The sequence below is a fragment of the Limulus polyphemus genome, unplaced genomic scaffold (genome assembly GCF_000517525.1).
Source record: "Limulus polyphemus unplaced genomic scaffold, Limulus_polyphemus-2.1.2 Scaffold859, whole genome shotgun sequence".
Lineage (NCBI taxonomy): Eukaryota > Metazoa > Arthropoda > Merostomata > Xiphosura > Limulidae > Limulus > Limulus polyphemus.
Genome location: NW_013666469.1, coordinates 256,999 through 257,267, shown reverse-complemented (window position 1 = coordinate 257,267; position 269 = coordinate 256,999).

Sequence of the window (269 nt, the reverse complement as noted above, 5' to 3'; positions counted from 1 at the left end):
ACAACGTTTCGACAAGGTTTTGTCATCATCAGGTACAAAACCTTGTCGAAACGTTGTACATTTGCTGTTATGTTAAACTTATATTAAAGTTTTTCTTCATTACCCATTCAAGCCGTCTCCAGTCATTATAAGTCTCAAAGTGGGTTCTTCATCATCGAATTTAATCATTTTATTTATCTTGCAAACTGAAAAATGTGTGAATAATTGTGGCCCAAAAAATCTTAGAGATATTATATAGGTCCTTAGTTTATAAATCTTCTTTCATTATC